This window comes from Eutrema salsugineum, unplaced genomic scaffold (assembly GCF_000478725.1).
Source record: "Eutrema salsugineum unplaced genomic scaffold, Eutsalg1_0 scaffold_6, whole genome shotgun sequence".
Classification (NCBI taxonomy): Eukaryota; Viridiplantae; Streptophyta; class Magnoliopsida; order Brassicales; family Brassicaceae; genus Eutrema; species Eutrema salsugineum.
In genome coordinates this window covers 14,331,921-14,351,141 of record NW_006256547.1, presented here as the reverse complement: position 1 = coordinate 14,351,141, position 19,221 = coordinate 14,331,921, and the positions used below count along the sequence as shown (strand labels likewise).

The 19,221-nt window shown below is 42.0% G+C and overlaps 1 non-coding gene across 1 annotated transcript; it reads right to left on the bottom strand.

Annotated features, from left to right (window-relative positions):
- Positions 1 to 824: 824 nt before the first annotated feature.
- Positions 825 to 931, bottom strand: LOC112083689. The gene has a single exon (XR_002897825.1). It is a non-coding gene; the product is annotated as a small nucleolar RNA R71 (small nucleolar RNA).
- Between the last annotated feature and the right edge of the window lie 18,290 nt (positions 932 to 19,221).

The following is a 19,221-nucleotide window of genomic DNA, read 5'->3' as shown; positions in this document are numbered from 1 at the left end:
CTAATTTCTTTCAAGTTCTGGTTGTTAGTTTCAGGTGCATGAACACCAGGTCCAGATCAAGAAGTTGTGGTCCACCTTTCCCCTTAAACGACAACATTAATCTTTTGGTTCCAAGAAGGAGAAGGGATAGGCGTGGAAGACAGACTGATCAGACTGATATGGAAGATCAAAGACAGCATGTGGTTGACATTGAGCCGCAGGCTCAAGAGGGGCAACAGGCTCAGGTGCAGCAGGGTAATGGAGTTGGTAATGCAGCTGGAAATGGAGCTGGTAATGGAGCTGGTCAAGGTTTCCATCAGGGTAATGTTCAGCAGGAACAGGAGCATCAACAACAAGCTTATGTCCACCAGGGAAAAGCTCCAGCCCATCAGCAAAGGCATCAGGCCAATGTACAGCAACGACAACAGGTGCACCACCAACAGCCCTTCCAAAACCAACAAAGGAGATATGAACAGCCACAGGTCTATGTAGGAGAGAATGACAGGGCCAATGCTCATCAGTATGGTGCTGGAATTCAAGCACCAGCTGTGCAAAACAACAATTTTGAAGTCAAGGCATCTTTGCTGAATATGGTCCAAAACTCCAAGTTCCATGGATTGGCAATGGAAGATCCCTTGGAACACTTGGATCAATTTGATAAAGTTTGTGACTTGACAAAGATAAATGGAGTATCTGAGGACAGTTTTAAGCTCAGATTATTCCCCTTCAGTCTTGGTGACAAAGCACACCAATGGGAGAAGAATCTCCCAAGAGGCTCCATTCAGACCTGGGAGCAATGCAAGCAGGCATTTCTGTCTAAGTTCTTCTCAACTTCCAGAACAGTAAAGCTAAAAAACCAAATCTCCAGCTTCACTCAACATAGCAATGAGAGTTTTCGTGAAGCATATGAGAGATTCAGGAGCTACACCAACCAGTGCCCATACTATGGGTTTAGTGAAGCTTCTCTTCTCAGCACACTTTATAGAGGGGCTCTTCCCAAGATTAGGAATCAGCTGGACACTGCATCAAATGGAAACTTCCTGGGGAAGGAGATTCATGCTGCTTTAGAGCTGGTTGAGAACTTAGCAATGAGCAATGATACATATGGAGAAGACTTTGATAGAGCCAATAGGAGTGAGAGTTCAAGCAGGGATCAAAGGTATGAGAAGGACTTTAAAACACTTGAAAGCAAGCTGGACAAGGTGTTATTAGCCACTCAAAAGCCAATGCACTTTGTAGGAGAGTATGAGGAACCTTCTTAATGCTTTGAAAACATCAGTGAAGAAGGTCTTACTCTGGAGGAGCTAAACTATATTGGGAATCAGAGGTTCCAAAGATATCAGTATGACAATGCCAATCAAAACCTCTCTTACAGGAATCCCAATGTAGCAAACCCACAAGACCAAGTCTACCCTACCCCTCAAGCTCCACAGAATTTTGTTCCTAACAACAACTTTCAAGGGTCTTTTCAACCAAAGAATCAGTTTGCTCAGAATCAGGGCTACAGTCAGCATCAGTAACCACTTCAGAGTTCTGGTTTCAGTTCACAGCAGCAGCCAAAAGCACCACCAGGGTTCAGTGCACCACAGTTCCAGCAGCGGGCGACGGTTCAGCATCAGTTTCTGTCAGCACCTGTACACCAGCAGCCACAGATGGGGCCAGATATGGTTGGGATTCTACAACAGCTGCTTCAGGGTCAACAAGTGTTTGCAAGCCAGTATGCATCTATGCAGCAGGACATCAAGGAATTGAAGCAACATCAGGCCTCTAGCTCAAGGAACCAAGGCCAACTACCTGGTAAGCCTGAACTCAATCCCAAGGAATATGCTAAAGCCATTACACTGAGAAGTGGCAAAGAGCTACCTGGTATTGAGCACAACAATGTGATCATTGAGGACAATGATCAATCTAAGGGGGAGGCAGCCTTAAAAGATGATCAAGTTGCTAAAAGATCAAGGAATGAAAAGGATAAAGAGGTGGAAAAGGAACCTGAACCAGAAAAGCTATATGTTCCACCACCCCCATACCAACCCAGGCTCCCATTTCCAGGGAGATTCAAGAACCAGCTTGTAGACAAGGTAAGAGCTGTATTTGAGAAGGCTCTCAATGAGACACCACTCACAATGCCTCTCATTGAAGCATTTCTAATGATGCCAAAGCTGGGTAAGTTCTTAAAAGATGCTATTCTGAACAAGACTAAAGAGCTTCAAGGTATGGTGGTATTGAGCCATGAGTGCAGTGCCATTATTCAGAGAAAGTCAATTCCAAGGAAGTTAACTGATCTAGGGAGCTTCACTCTCCCTTGTGCTATAGGTCCTCTGATGTTTGCTGGATGTCTCTGTGACTTGGGTGCATCAGTAAGCTTAATGCCTTTCCCTATTGCCAGAAAGCTGCGCTTTAGAACTTTTCAACCAGCAAGAATCTCCCTTGTCCTTGCTGATAGATCTGTGAGGTTACCTGTTGGAATGCTAGAGGATCTGCCAGTAAAGATAGGTGGTTTTGAAGTGCCTACAGACTTTGTGGTACTCGAAATAGATGAGGAACCAGTTGACCCTCTTATTTTAGGCAGGCCTTTCTTGGCCACAGCAGGAGCAATCATATATGTAAGAGGAGGCATAAGTGAGCTTCAACTTGGTTCTGAAAGGCTTAAGTTTGATGTTAATGAAATGATGAAGAAGCCAATAATAGAAGGGCAAGTCTTCTATGTTGAGACCATGGATGAGCTTGCTGATGAGCTTTTAGAGGAGTTAAACACTGAAGATCATCTTCAGATAGCATTAACAAAGGAACATGGAGATCATGGCTATCTAGAAGATGAATGTTTGGAGTTCATGAAGATTTTAGACTCTCACAAACCAGATGAGAGCACAAGTTCATACTTGAACCTGCATCATGAAGGTCCTAAATCTCAGGAGGATCAGTTTAAAAGCTTGGAACGCTCAAGGTCCAGTGTTCCTATCGACGTGCCGCATCAAGATTATTTGGTCGATATTTTGCACCAGAACGCCGAAATATTATCGACCAAAATATTGACCAAGAACATGTCGATACTATAAGATGCCGAGACTGATCAACTGGCCGAAAAAATATCGACCAAAGTATCGACCAAAAGCATGTCGATACTTCAGGAGCCAAAAATATCGACAAAATGTCGACATGCTTCATGGTCGATAGTTCCACGGCAGCCAGGGAAGAAAAAGGGTTTCAAGAGGTGAATGAGGGTGTTCAGAAGCAATGCAACAAGGCTAAAGGTCTTAATGAGTGTTATCCTGTCATTATCAATGATATGCTTTTAGAGGACCAAGAGTATAGGTTGTTAGAAGAATTGAGAAAACATAGGAGAGCAATTGGCTACTCTCTGGATGACATTAAGGGTATCTCACCCTCCCTATGCACTCATAGGATTCACTTAGAAGAAGAGTCAATGTCATCCATAGAGCACCAAAGGCGTCTCAATCCCAACTTAAAGAGGTAGTGAAGTAAGAGATTCTCAAACTCCTAGAGGCTGGGATAATTTATCCAATCTCAGACTCTAGATGGGTTTCACCAATCCATGTGGTACCCAAAAAGGGGGGAATGGCAGTAATAAGGAATGAGAAGGATGAGCTGATAGCTACTAGGACTATAACTGGACACATGATGTGTATAGATTATAGAAAGCTCAATGCAGCCTCTAGAAAAGACCATTTTCCTTTGCCATTTATTGACCAAATGCTACAGAGGCTTGCAAACCATCCCTTCTTTTGTTTTCTAGATGGTTACTCTGGATTCTTTCAAATCCCCATAGATCCAAGAGACCAAGAGAAGACCACATTTACTTGTCCTTATGGGACATTTGCATACAGGCGCATGCCTTTTGGCCTTTGTAACGCCCCTGCCATATTCCAGCGATGCATGATGCTTATATTCTCTGACATCATTGAAGAGAAGGTGGAGGTCTTCATGGACGATTTTTCTGTCTATGGTTCTTCCTTCTCCGATTGTCTTTCTAACTTGTCGCAGGTCTTGGAGAGATGTGAGCAGCATAACCTGGTGCTGAACTGGGAGAAGTGCCATTTCATGGTGCAGGAAGGGATTGTACTTGGGCACAAGATCTCTGAGAAAGGTATAGAGGTTGACAAGGCTAAGGTGGCAGTGATGATAAATTTAGAGCCTCCAAGTTCAGTGAATGGCATAAGGAGTTTCTTGGGGCATGCTGGTTTCTACAGAAGATTCATCAAAGATTTCTCAAGAATAGCCAGACCTTTGACAAGGCTGTTGTGTAAAGAGGTTGACTTTGTCTTTGATGCTGAATGTGAAGAAGCCTTCAAGAAGATCAAGGATGCATTAGTCAGTGCACCTATTGTTCAGGCTCCAGACTGGTCCCTTCCTTTTGAGGTTATGACTGATGCTTCAGACTATGCAGTTGGAGCTGTGCTTGGTCAGAGAAAGGACAAGAAGCTTCATGTCATCTACTATGCCAGCAGAACCCTTGATTCTTCCCAGGAGAAGTATGCTACCACATAAAAGGAAATGTTGGCAATAGTCTTTGCATTTGATAAATTCAGAAGCTACTTGGTGGGATCAAAAGTCATTGTGTATACTGATCATGCAGCCCTTAGGTATCTAATGACCAAGAAGGATGCCAAGCCTAGACTCTTGAGATGGGTCCTCTTACTTCAAGAGTTTGATATGGAGGTACAAGACAAGAAGGGTATAGAGAATGGAGCTGCAGACCATCTCTCTAGGTTAAGAGTGGACTCTGAACTCCCTCTTAATGACAGTCTTCTTGAGGAATCATTGATGCATTGAAGTGGATAGCATCAAAGAGAGGAGAATGCATTGGTTTGCTGACATTGTGAACTTTCTTGCTTGTGGAGTGGAACCACCAGAGCTTGATGTTTACCACAGAAAGAAGTTCTTCAAAGATGTCCAGAGATACCATTGGGATGAACCTTACCTGTATGTTATGAACAAAGATCAGCTGTATAGAAGGTGTCTTGCTGAAGAGGAGATGCTACCTGTGTTGCAAGAGTGCCATGGATCAGCTTTTGGGGGTCACATGGGAGCATTGAAGACTGTGGCCAAGGTTCTTCAGAGTGGGTTTTGGTGGCCTACTATGTTCAAGGACGCTCAAAAGGTTGTTTCAGCATGTGATGCCTGTCAGAGGCATGGGAACATTTCAAAGAGGAGTGAGATGCCTCAAAATCCAATATTTGAGGTTGAAATTTTGATTGTTGGGGAGTGAACTTTATGGGGCCTTTCATCTCATCTTATGGGAATCAGTACATATTAGTGGCTGTGGACTATGTGTCCAAGTGGGTTGAGGCTATTGCTTCCCCTACCAATGATTCCAAGGTAGTGGTCAGGTGGTTCAAGAACATAATCTTCCCAAGATTTGGAGTACCCAGGGTTGTTATTTCTGATGGAGGGTCTGATTTGTGAACAAAACCTTGGAGGGATTGCTGAAGAAGCATGGAGTGAAACATAAGGTAGCTACTCCTTATCATCCTCAAACTAGTGGCCAGGTTGAAGTGTGTAATAGACAAATTAAGGCCATTCTTGAGAGGACTGTTAGCTCAAGAAAAAAAGATTGGCAAAAGGCTGGATGATGCATTGTGGGCTTATAGAACAGCCTTTAAGACTTCAATTGGGACCTCTCCTTTCAATCTGCTATATGGGAAGAGCTGCCACCTTCCTGTTGAGCTGGAGTACAAAGCATTATGGGCTGTGAAGTTGCTGAACTTTGTTATCAAAACAGCTCAAGAGAAAAGAATAATTCAACTCCATGAACTTGAAGAGATCAGGTTGGAGGCTTTTGAGAGCTCCAAGATCTATAAAGAGAAGACCAAAGCTCTACATGATCAAAAGATTTTGAAAAGGGTGTTCAAGAAAGGTGACTTGGTGTTGCTGTTCAACTCTAGGCTTAAGTTATTTCCTGGAAAACTTAAGTCTAGATGGTCTGATCCCTTTAAGATTCTTGAGGTAAGGCCATATGGAGCTGTTGTGCTAGAAGGTAAAGATGGTCAAGAGTTTGTGGTAAATGGTCAGAGGATCAAGCACTACCTAGTCACACAAAGGAAGGAGGAAGCTACATCAGTTCCCATTCTTATTCCACCATCAGCATAAACTTGGTATCAAAGTCAAACTTAGAGACTTTAAACAAAGTGCTCTTGGGAGACACCCCAAGCTTATCACTTGTACATACTTTCTTTCATGCTTTCTTTTGAATTTTTAGAACTTTTTGATGTGTTTTCTTAAGTGTGAACAGGTTTAACACGTTCTGGAAACTGTTTAAAGGAGTTTTGGATGCAGAAAAGGGTCAAGAATCAGCAGAGCTTTGAGAAACTATCGACCATGAACAATCTCGATAGTTTGGTTGATAGTTTAAACTTTGTGTGCCGAAATAATATCGACCAAACTATCTTGATCATGCACCTCGATACTGATCAGTGAGAACATTTTTTGGAACGTATCGAGGTATGTTTGGTCGATATTCTGGTCGATAAAACACGAAAAAACACCGAGAAAATATCGACCAGAATATCAACATAAACAATGTCAATGGGATCTCAGAGAAGTCTTGTGACCAGCGGTCCAAAGGATGCCTCGGTCAAAGGTCAAAGGTCGAGCCACAACCAGCTGTCCCCCACAAGACAAAAAAAGGGTTGGACCACACAAAAAAATCTGGTTTCCTCTCTCCTTTCTCTCTCCTTTCACGTGAAACCTGGTTCTCTTCTTCTCTCCTCCATTGTTTCTCTCTTGAACTCACACCTTTCTCACTTAAAATCGCCTCTTCTTGCTGGATTTTTGAGTTTGGAGTTCATATCTTGCATCATTTCAACTGATTCCAAGGTATTTTGAATGAAAAATAATTGCTTGGCTTTATTTGAGTATGTCGCCATTTCTCTGAAATTTTTTGAGAATGGAGCTTTGTATAACCTGATTAGAAGCTTGAACTTGAGTTAGAACCTTGGAATCTAGGTTGTGGATAGCTAGGAAGAAACCCATTTGAGCTGATTTGTTGCTTGAACATTGATTCTGTCTGACATGAGAAACCTGTGTTCTTGAGCTATTGTTGGGATTTTAGAAAATTCTGTGGAGCTGGGAATTTGATGTTTGGACTTGGAATGGATTGATATGATGCTGCTTGAATTTATCCTGATGATTTTTTTTCACGCAAAAATCATTTTTAAAATGTTTGAGATTAAATCCCTCTCATTGGCGCTGATGGCTCTTTTTGAGATTCTTTGATGAATCAGGTACCATGGGAAGAACACGGGAAGCAGGCTCAAGTGTTCCTGCACCAAGGATGCCACAGAGGACAAATGGGAAAACGTGTGCTTCAGAACCCACGGGAAAATCAGTTGCAGCAAGTGCCAAAGCAAATGGCAAAGCCATAGCCACAACATCAAGGGCTCAAGGGAAACAAAAGAGAGCTGAGAGAAGCTCTAGTGAGGAGCTGAGTGAGGAAGAGGACAATGTGGCTTCACCAGCACCTGGGCCTCAAAAGAAGAAAAAGGTGATCAAGAAAACAGAGCCAAAGTCGGTCCCTTACAATGAGTACCTCAAGAAACTTCAAGCTGTGTCTCATGAAGGAACAATGTAACCTGATGTTGAGCTGTTGAGAAAGATGGATATTTATGAAGAGGTGAGAGCTGTGCTTGACAACATTGGTCTTGGAAACATCATAGAGGTGACTCATGCGTCTTACAAAGAGCTGACTTGCCAGTTTCTTCCATCTTTGCAAGTAAACTTTTATAATAATGATGGACCCGCTGAGGTTGAAGATGGTTTTGGATCACTTGAGTTCAAAATTGGAAAGGAGAGATATAAGATGATTTTCAGAGAAGTCTGTGAGTGTTTTGGGTTCAAGATTGAAAGGAAATGTTCTGCCAGGAAGCTGTGGTACCCTAGGAATGAAAAGAGCAAACTCTGGGATTCAATTGGTAATGGGAGTTACAAGACTAGTGTAGCTAAGGCAGCGGACATCAGAAATCCAGTGCTGAGGATGGTGCACATGGTGATTGCTCAGACATTCCATGGCAAAGATGAGTTTAGCCATGTTTATGATGAAGAGTTGATGCTGATTGGTGAGGGTATTAGGTGCTATATTCCTGAGTTCTTCAATGGACAGCCATTCTATGGAGACAGTCGAGGGCCAACAATGGCATCTTTTCTCATCAAGAACTTCCTTCACCTAAGGAATGGGCTCTTACCACCACCTGCAAGAACCCTTCAATGCGCATAGGAGGCCTGATCACTCCTATCTTGTTACATGCTGGTGGTAATCCCAAGCCTTTTAAGCTCATGGATCAGTTGCATCTTGCCAAGACAAACTTCATTGAAGGATGGGAAATTCTTATGCCTACAATCTCACCCTTGGGGAAGTAAAGGTCAAAGTCTTACTGCCAAACCCATCACTTATTTCCCTGATAACACCGTATTTTGACCACTTTTATGGATCGTTTTGAAATACTTTTTCTATGTTTTTAATTGCTTTTAAGTACTTTTATTACGTTTTTCTAGTATTTGTAGTTCCAAGACTCTTTTCAGGTAACTTAGGGAAAAGCTTAACAAAATGGATAGAAAACCAGATTTCAGCTCAGAGTCAAACCGTCAGACGTTCACCCACGATTGAAGGCCTTCTCACCGTCTGATCCAGCTCAAATTTGGAGAACTTAAAGATGGAAGTATCAGCTTTCCAGTGCATTTTACAGAATGGCAATCCAACGGTTCAATCAAAAGATACGTGAAGAGCAAGATGTCCCGTAAACCAGCCGGCGAGCATTTCCACCAGCGGCCAACAGACAATTCCCCGCGGTCAGGAGCATCCCGACCGCGGCAAACCATACATTCCCGCGGTCAGAGCACTCCCGACCGCGGCAAGCCAACTCCGAGCCCAAAAAGCCCTTTCTGAAGCCCAAATTTGGAGAAACCCTAAGTGACGTCCAGAGAGGTCTTGAGCACTATAAATACATGTCTTAGGAACCCTAAATCGTGTAACCTATCACCACCAAAATATTTACTTCATATTCTTATTGTTTTTGCTTTAGCTTTTCGTGAGAGAGAGATTTGTTCTCTTGAACCCTTGTTCTTTCTTTTTCAATTTCGGTTTCAATTCTACTTCTTAATACTTTGTTTTTGATTTCGTTCATCATGTCTGAGTAGTTTTATTGTTGGGATTACGGGATTTTCGATGGGGATTTATATGTTCGATAAGGATTCCATGAGCTTTTGAGCCGAATCTTAGAACTTTTTCTTCTGAATTCGTTTTTACTGCATAAGAGTAGCGTCATGAACTACAATCTGATCCAGATGCTTGGTGACACGAAAGTGTTCATCAAGTATCAGATCTAGTTTGGGAGAGCAAAACAAACATAGGAGTGGAAACCTACCTATGGGCGATTTGTGAATTAGGACGAGTCTTAAACATAATGCATCTTTTCTCTTCCAGGGCCAGAGTGGAAACCTACTGGTCAGGGTTGAGAGAGATAGTTGTCTATGATCACGACAGTGGCGTATTCATACGTCCGTGACTCCAGTTCGAAAAGGTTAAGCTAAGATCTTACAAAATTTCCTCTCTAGCAATGTTTTGAATCGTTCGTACCCCTGAGAAAACTTCCCTGAAGCCCAACGCCTTCTTTCCCATTGATTTACACCGTTTTTCTTTAAAGCTTTAGTTCAATATTGTCTTTCCTTTTTAGTAGATTTTCATTTAAGCATTAGAATATCCGTTTTTATCATTTTTTGTCATTTTCATTAAGTTTAGTTATTACGTCATTTAATTCCCGTATTCTCTTTTAATATTTCGTTTTTACATTTTAAACACATTACCAAACCCCCACTAAACCGTTTTTGTTCTAGACTTCCTTACTTTAACTTATTTCAAAGGCTTTTTGCAGGAAAAGATCCTCCTTCCCTGTGGATTCGATCCCTAAGTACTACAATCGATCAGCTGTGCACTTGCGGCTATTGATTTCAATTAGGGTAAAACTTGACAACGCTCGACACACACCGACCACCACATCAAGTTTTTGGCCCCGTTGCCGGGGAAGGCACGCGTTTTCTTTTCTGCAAAACCCCGAGAAAGGTTAGTAAATCAACTCTAGAACCCCCTTTTCTGCAATTTTCCATTTTTTGGTTATTTTGTTTCCATTTCAGAAGATATGGATCCTATAAATCAAAATAAACAAAATGAGGAAGGTTTCTATAACACTCCTCAAGCCACCACACGTAGAGAGAAGCATCTACGCGATCTCTACGAAAAAACTCAAAGCAAAGACAACAGAACGTTCCAGAAGGAGCCCTACGCACCTCAAATGACCAACCCTGAACAACCTGCTCGTCGTTTGCCTCACAAGAATGAAAACGTCCAAACCATTCACCGATTGGAGCTACTAGAATTGACGGTCTCACACTTACTCGACGTTCAAGCAAGATCCACAATCGATGAGAGAATTGACGACTTGTCAATACGCTTTAACAGAAAGCTTGAAGATCTTTCAGCTCAAGTCAAGTCCGTCGAAAGCCAACTAAATGAAGGTGCTGAAACCGTCCAGGAGAGGATGAAAGCAATCGAAGAACGAGTTGGAGCACACGAAGTTCGCATTCGCAAAGCCGGTTGGAGCATCCGCACCTTAGAGATCAAACTTGGTGAAGCAGAAGAGACTATTAACTACCATAACAACCAAACTTATTCTTGCGTGGAAGAGATATGGGATGGAGTACACAAGGTTCAAGAGAAAGCAGAGGCAATAGACTCAACCGTGGGCAAGGTAGTCTATACCCTCGATGAAATCGAAGAGAAGGTCGAAAAGCTTATGCAAGGACGTGAAACGAATGGTTCGACACTTCTCATCGAAGATCTTAGCCTAAAAGAGGAGAAGACAGAGTTAGAAGGTGCAGAAATCAGTTCAGATGGCAAAGGAGCAGGCAAAACTGAGGAAACAACTCGGAGCCTCATTCCCGCGGTCGGAACTCACATGACCGCGGCCAACAAGCTTCCAGCCGCGGTCGTGAGCCTCCTGACCGCGGCAAAGCCCTCTTCACCCGCGGTCGTGAAGCTTCTACCCGCGGCCAGCACTCCTTCAGATGCCTTTCAGCCCTTTTCCACTCCTACAGGTCAATGCTTATTTGATACATCTGCTGGGATGGTCAAAGCCCCTCTTCATGAGCAAACGGTGTATGCTATCAGCTCTAAAACATCTCAAGAAGAAAATGAGGTACTCCCTTGCAACATAGTTTTGGCATATAAGGATGAATATGAAGGGCACTACCTCGAAGATGAAGACTATCGTCTGTTCATAGAAAGAGGGAATCCAGACAAAATGGTGGAATTAAAAGCACCAATCTCCAGAGAAAGGCTAATTGAATTCAACAAGTTTGTGAAATCGATCCCTCTTTACACAAGTTACGATGATATATGGCATCTTGGTTGTTTGCAACTTTTCTTTAGGTACAGCAAGGAGACAAAGGAGGATATCAGAACCTACTTTGGGAGGGCCAGACGTCTGAATTTTCCCAGAACATCCCCTGATTCTTCTGTTTATTCAATCCATCTCCAAAGACCGGAAGACTGCAGCCACTACACCAACAAAATCAGCAAAGAAAAGCTTGACGAATTCAATGATGTGGTTCGAAATTTGCCTGAAGGAATCACGTTTGCCAGAGCTTGCAAGGACTTTATGATAGGCCACTACTTCTGTGAGAGCAAAGAATCAATCCCTGAGATAGAAGACTTGTTCAATCATGCCAGAAAAGGTAAACCTGTTCGAACACTTCACAAAATCGATGGTGCAGGTCAGTTTCTTATCTCTTGTTCTATTAGAGGAGAGATGTTTAAAAACGTGCTATGTGATTCTGGAGCTTGTCTTAACATGATGTCCAAGGCAATTGCTTTGAGACTTGGTATTAGACACCTGCGCAGGACTAGAGCAAAGATTAGCCTAGCTGATGATTCCAATGCAACACCTCAAGGAATAGCTCATGAAATTCCTTTGAGAATAGGAGATTGCATAGTGCCTGTCGACTTCTACATTGTCGAAACGAGAGACGCAACCTATCCAGTGATTCTGGGATGGTCTTTTCTAGCAACTTCCGGAGCAAACCGGAGGATTTCATTTGCTAATATCGACAAAGATGTCTTCACAGAAGCTGTTCCATACAACAGCAAAGCAGGAAAACGTTCTGCAGCAGAAGAGTTTGAAGAAGAACTTTGGAGTGACGAAGAACCTGCTAAGCAAAGCAAGGAGATGTCAAAAAAGACTTGTCTCAGGACAATGTCTTCTTCATTGGAATAAGTCACGTCCAACACCAAAAGTCGAGCTAAACGACTTAAAACAAAAGCGCTTAATGGGAGGCAACCCATTTAGGTATTGTTTTCTTTAGGGTTTCTCTTTCTTTTTCTTTTGATCTCTTTCTTTTTCTTAGTTTCAGGTGTTTCTTATAAAACAAAAAAAGCTAAAAAAATCAAAAAACCAGAAAAAACCAAAAAGAAGGATGGTACCTGACTGCTCGGCCCAGCAGGAACCAAGGAGAAGCAGGAAAAGGCCGCGAAATAAGCCCCCGCGGTCGCAGGTGTTCGGAACGCGGGAACTACTCATCGACCGCGGTCGCGTGAATATGACCGTGTCCAAGTACTTATTTGCCGCGGTCGAATGGCCCCTGACCGCGGCACTTGGTCGTTGAGATTCAAACCCGACCCAAACCACCCCTTTCACCTCATTTCACCTCACCAATCACCCTCCACCTCATTCATCACCCTCCACCACCTTCATCACCACCTTATCACCTTCCCAAACCCCTTAGAATGAATCCGGTTCATCTCCACCAGCATCCCGGATCCAGGTAAGTTCTCTTTGTCCTTACTAATTCGATTATCTATGCACTTTTCTCATCCAATCTCGACTTGTTTCACACTGAGGACAGTGTGATTTAAGTCTGGGAGAGGATTTCATCCCTTTCTAACCACTTTTCTTTCATGAGTCTTGCATTATCTACTCTTTTTGCATTTTCCTTAAAGTTTTTCAAAATCGGTTTTCAAAACAAAATACGTTTTAAAAGGAATGGTGAACATGAATCAATGATAGTTGACTGTGTGCTTTTAGACTGTTCCTAGTGACTTGCTCATTCATGATTTAGGACTAGATTAGGCGGTAGCTAAACACATTTGAAACGAAGTACCCCAGAGGAATTTGAATGATTTCGATTTAGATGAAGGGATACACCAGCTCTGTTTTATTTGGACTTAATTTGGACTTAATTTTCTCATTGAAGTATTAGACCAGGGAAACGAATCATACATTCAGGACTCCTTTATCCTTTTACCACTCTCTGTTGATCCTGAATGGCTAGTTCATCTTTAGCTAGTTCCCCACCTTAACCAATCCTCTTTCAAACCACATGCACTCTTGTTTTCTATTGTCTTATATGCAGATAAGTGCAAAAAAGTTGGAGAGAAAGAGGAATGATGCAGTTTTCAGTCACCAAGGACAGAGACCTGTGATTTGCCGGAAAAGTTCCCGGAAGGATTCAACACAAGAGGAAGCTCAGTTTGCCTTAGAAAAATCTCAAATTTTGGTACAATCTCGTCCTCTAGTCTCTCTCTCTTTAAAAGGCATTTCCTTTCCAAAAAAAAAAAAAAAAATTCCGAAAATAAGAAAAGAAAGGAAATAAAAGCCTTAGAGAGTCTAGAGAGGTCGAATTTTAAGTCCCATGGCAACTGGAGTTCAATTTTATGGAGTTTTTGAGATTGTTTTCTGATTCCCGGAAAGAATCTAAGTTTGGGGGAACAGCTGTTTACAACAAAGGAGGAAGGATTATGCAACAACATTTGGCAAGAAGAACTGACTGAAAATTGTGGTCATCAACAGGTCCTTATCTCTCTTGCTGTTATGCATATTATCTTGCATCCTCCAGATCTTCAGGTAACCCAAAAACACTTTAACTCCACCACTTAAATAGCCCTTTAATGCCAAACGCCATCTACCCTGGATGATGTCTTTAATGAGAACTCACTATTGAACTTAATGAATGTAGAGAGCTAGTTGACTGGAATCAAGATTTAGATTGTTTAAGTTTTGCATGACGGAAAAAGTGGACTAGTATCTCTTGTGCATTGGTGAGAATTTTCTAGACTAAGTTGTGGATTGATGCACTATCTTTGGTCCTAGTTTAGGAGTTCATGTCTATGAGATTTGTGCATTCCCTATTTTTGTTTTCACTTAACCAGTTTAAGCTTTTGTTTTGTTTGAGGACAAACAAAGGTTTAAGTATGGGGGAGTTGATAACACCGTATTTTGACCACTTTTATGGATCGTTTTGAAATACTTTTTTTATGTTTTTAATTGCTTTAAGTAATTTTATTACGTTTTTCTAGTATTTATAGTTCCAAGACTCTTTTAAGGTAACTTAGGGAAAAGCTTAACAAAATGGATAGAAAATCAGATTTCAGCTCAGAGTCAAACCGCAGACGTTCACCCATGATTGAAGGCCTTCTCACCGTCTGATCCAGCTCAAATTTGGAGACCTTAAAGATGGAAGTATCAGCTTTCCAGTGCACTTTACAGATTGACAATCCAACGGTTCAATCAAAAGATACGCGAAGAGCAAGATGTCCCGTAAACCAGCCGGCGAGCATTTCCACCAGCGGCCAACAGACAATTCCCCGCGGTCAGGAGCATCCCGACCGCGGCAAACCATACATTCCCGCGGTCAGAGCACTCCCGACCGCGGCAAGCCAACTCCGAGCCCAAAAAGCCCATTTCTGAAGCCCACATTTGGAGAAACCCTAAGTGACGTCCAGAGAGGTCTTGAGCACTATAAATACATGTCTTAGGAACCCTAAATCGTGTAACCTATCACCACCAAAATATTTACTTCATATTCTTATTGTTTTTGCTTTAGCTTTTAGGGAGAGAGAGATTTGTTCTCTTGAACCCTTGTTCTTTCGTTTTCAATTTTGGTTTCTATTCTACTTCTTAATACTATGTTTATGATTTCGTTCATCATGTCTGAGTAGTTTAATTGTTGGGATTAAGGAATTTTCGATGGGGATTTATATGTTCGATAAGGATTCCATGAGCTTTTGAGCCGAATCTTAGAACTTTTTCTTCTGAATTCGTTTTTACTGCATGAGAGTAGCGTCATGAACTACAATCTGATCCAGATTCTTGGTGACACGAAAGTGTTCATCAGGTATCAGATCTAGTTTGGGAGAGCAAAACAAACATAGGAGTGGAAACCTACCTATGGGCGATTTGTGAATTAGGACGAGTCTTAAACATAATGCATCTCTTCTCTTCCAGGGCTAGAGTGGAAACCTACTGGTCAGGGTTGAGAGAGATAGTTGTCTATGATCACGACAGTGGCGTATTCATACGTCCGTGACTCCAGTTCGAAACGTTTAAGCTAAGATCTTACAAAATTTCCTCTCTAGCAATGTTTTGAATCGTTCGTACCCCTGAGAAAACTTCCCTGAAGCCCAACGCCTTCTTTCCCATTGATTTACACCGTTTTTCTTTAAAGCTTTAGTTCAATATTGTCTTTCCTTTTTAGTAGATTTTCATTTAAGCATTAGAATATCCGTTTTTATCATTTTTTGTCATTTTCATTAAGTTTAGTTATTACGTCATTTAATTCCAGTATTCTCTTTTAATATTTCGTTTTTCCATTTTAAACACACTACCAAACCCCCACTAAACCGTTTTTGTTCTAGACTTCCTTACTTTAACTTATTTCAAAGGCTTTTTGCAGGAAAAGATCCTCCTTCCCTGTGGATTCGATCCCTAAGTACTACAATCGATCAGCTGTGCACTTGCGGCTATTGATTTCAATTAGGGTAAAACTTGATAACCCTCGACACACACCGACCACCACATCATTCCCTTTCAGAGAGAAAGAACATCAAGTTCTATATCACCAAGGAGTTGCATTACAACCTTGAGATTTGCCCACCAATTCAACAGCTGAGAAAGAAAACGACCAAGTCTCAAGCAGCAGGTGATGCTCCTGATGATGGAACTGCTGATCAAAACTCTGTCTATGGGAGAAAGAGATACAATTTCTCTTCTTATGATGGCAAGATTCATGATGATGCCACAACAGCTGCTCATTACCGCACAAAGAGCTTGAGAAGATGGAACCGCTGGCAAGACAAGAACATAAAGAAGTTGGTTGGCACAGTTTCTACTCTGGTTGAGACAGTCAAGAAGATGGGTACAAAGATAAAAAAGCTCAATGCTAAGTTGGAGAAGTTCCAAAGGGGAGAAGTTGGTGAAAGCTCTCACCAAAGTGAACCACTCAGGAGCTGTGATGAGCCGCATGGACAAGACTCGGAGGAAGATGAGCTCAAGGCCAAGAGAGCAGCAATGGAATCGCCATCAGGCCAGTCTTCCAACCCGTCCTACTCCATGAGGTCTCCAGCCCCATCTCTAAGTCCTTGAGAAGGTAACACTCCATCCTTGTAAATATTCATCTAGCGTAGCTTATTTTCTCTTTGCATTTTGTGATTTTGCTTTGCACTTCTCCTTCATGCTTTTATAACATAAGGGACTGTGTTATCTAAGTGTGGGGGAGGAGTTTTGTGTTCACTAATCATGTTTATTCTGCTCTTATTTTCCTTTTCACTTTGAGTCTCATTTTGCATTCATCTAAGTGCATATAAAAACCAAAAAAATTGAAAAATCTGAAAAAATTTCACAAAAAATGCTCATGTAGTTGCATTCACATTTTAGGTTGAGTCTAGTTTGCATATTCATATAGGCTGCATAGATGCAAGGGAGTAATGACAGGTTTTTCCTTGAGAGAATATCACTTTAAGAATTCAGTTCACTGCCCTAGTTTCTTGTTCTTTGATGCTTGTGAACAAGAAAGAAATCAAGACTGATCCATGCTTTGAACTTGTTGAGTGAATCAAGCTTTGATTAGTTCCAGCCTTATCTAAGTGAGAACCATAATTTGACAATCTAATTATCATTGTTTGTGCATGTCATTGTGAACTCATGGGTACCCTTAAAATATTTGAGCTCTCTTATCCTTTTTACCACTCTTTGCTAGCTCAAATAGCTGTTCTCTCATCTTGAGACAGTTCCCTGCCTTGAACTAAACCTTCATTGAAGCCTGAAACACCATAGTGAGAGATGTGAGGCCTTTTTCTGAATAAACTTGACAGAAAGTGTTGGGTTTAGGGCGACAAGAGTAGAGTCTCATGTAGATCTAGCTCTGCATCATGAGTCTAGAGTAGGCTAGGAAGAGATCTTGGGAGAACTGAGTGAAAACAGAGAGTTTGAAATGAGAACCAGGGGATGGAAAAGAAAAGAAAGCGGTTTGGGGTCTGCTGTTTAAAGAAAGAAAAGCTCTTGTGTTTTGAAAAGAAAAGTCTAGCCTCTAAGTAAAAAGAAAAGAAAAGAAGCCAAAAGGCTCAAGTGTTTGAAAAGAAAATAAAAGAGGCTAGACAGTGTTATGTGAGAAAGGGCCAAGTGGAAGATTCAGACCCCAAAGCCTGAGTTTAAAGATGAAAAGATGAGTTCCCTGGTGAGAAAAAGAATGAGAGTGAAGTGAGGAGTGGGGTTGATGAGGCAATGAATGCTTTGAAAGAGGAGTAGCTAGGCTGTGATCTTCATGGGAGTAGAGTTAAGGTGAAAGACCAATTTGGGGCATTGGGTAGATGGGATTCTGTTCTTGTATGCACCAGTTGCCTTTTACCCTTAGCATTCTGTTAAAGTTTATTCTTTCTTGAGTGATCCCTTGAGCTGCATTAAAACCATAAGCATTGAATGAGATCATCTTTGTCTCATAACCCTGTCCCAAGACAAGTGAGTTCACATGATTTGCATAAGCATGATTCACATGAGCTTTAATGAATGTCAAAAGGTTGGAACTATGGTTGTTTGTGAAAACTTAAGCTTGAGCTTGATTCATTTATTGATGAGTACGCATCCGAGGCTGCGACCAGTTTACACCAAGGCCAGCCCTTTTAAACTCCCAAGCACCAAGTGTTCTTTGTTAAAACAAGTGACCTCGGCATGATACCCTCGCGGTGGAGCATGCCGAGGTGCCCGGTTTCAAGAACGATAAAAAACAAGAACACTTGGAACACTTGGATCGAAGAAGAGGCTTTGCGCGATCTATGGAAAAGACCTGAAGGCCACGGAGATTTACTCGTTAGCATGAGCTCAAACCACTCGGCTTGGTGCCCTCAGGGTGGAACAAGTCGAGGCCGCTCAAGTTAACATGAGAAAAATCGGTTTAGACTGTACGGCCCACGTCATTCCCATACCGCGTCCATTTGAAGGCTTTGCGCGGTAATTTGAATTTGAACGCTCGGTCAAGAGGATTTTTGGCGCGGTCAACAGCTGGAGCTGGAGCAGAAGGGGGGACCAGTCCCACAACAGTCCAAATGCCAGCTGGAAAGCGCGCTCCAGTCAATACCAGCCTCCATACCGAGCTAAAACGCAGAGTTTACCTTCCTCATCCTTTTCTCTGCATTTCGCGAACCAAACTCTCTCGTTTCTCATTCATTTCACACGATTCGAAGTGCTTTAGACTCGTTAGGGTGTTGTCTGTTCTGCATAAGCATCTTACTGAGCTTGAATCTTGGATTCCCAAAGGTATTTGCATCTTAAAGAACTCATCTTTTTCCTTCATTCTTTGCGAGCTTTAATGTTTGTAAAATGTGGAATCAATTCTTTTAGAACATATCGGCCTTTGGGAACAATTTTAAAAATTCCATCAGGATAGACAACACATGAAAAACTGGTCTTTGCACTGAAAATCATTTATTCTTGAGTTTTAAAAAAATTCTTGAGAAAATGCGCTTGGAATCGGCTTAAACGGTGAACTGAGTTATTGAACTGGACTGTCTAGATATCTTGTCTCTCACCGGTTGTTTTAGCTTGTTGTTAATCTCTTTGATGTTTGAAGAAGCTAAATAACTGGTCTTGTTAGAGAAAAAGCTCTGTTCTTGCTATCTTTAGATACATGTGCTTAGCAATACACTTGATTCTAATGGTTCCCTTAATAATCTCCCTTGCAGATGACCGGCGAACGAACCGTTCCTGATCATGAGATGAACAAAAGAGAGGTCCAGAGGAGGGGTACGAAAGGAAAAGCTGTTGCCTTGGCACGTAATGGTGGAACAAGCAAGAACCCTCAGCAAGACCCGATGGCGAGCCAGCCGCTAAACGAGCAAGGAACGCCGAGGCCATTCTGTTACCAACCCTTGAATCAAGAAGGAATGGGAAGCAGGCAGCTACTGGAAAC